The sequence below is a fragment of the Brassica oleracea genome, chromosome C1 (assembly GCF_000695525.1).
Source record: "Brassica oleracea var. oleracea cultivar TO1000 chromosome C1, BOL, whole genome shotgun sequence".
Lineage (NCBI taxonomy): Eukaryota > Viridiplantae > Streptophyta > Magnoliopsida > Brassicales > Brassicaceae > Brassica > Brassica oleracea.
The window spans coordinates 40,807,885-40,808,310 of NC_027748.1; positions in this window are offsets into that span (position 1 = coordinate 40,807,885).

Here is a 426-nt window from a genome sequence, read left to right on the forward strand (position 1 = left end):
ATAGATGAAGGAAAAACAGATTTATGATGTTTACCAAGAATACAAGCTTCACAAGTTTCATTTTAAGAGATAGATTAGGTAACATCAGTTGCAAAGCATGAAAATGAGGGTGGCCTAATCTAGCATGCCATAACACATCATTAGCTAAAACAGAAGCATAATTAAATGCATAAGTAGAATCTGATCTAAGCTTGGTATCTTCAAGGAAATACAACTCTCCCTTGCTCACACATTTTCCTAGCATCTTACTTCTTTCAATATCCTGAAAGCACACATCATTAGGACTAAAAATAATATTGCANATTGTGAATAGAATTTAAAGCATTAATACTTTGGTTACCAGAATTTGAATTGAGAGCCTTGATCAAGGCCTCAATGTCTGACTTCCTAATGAATGCATCCTCATGAGATGGCTGAGGCATGACA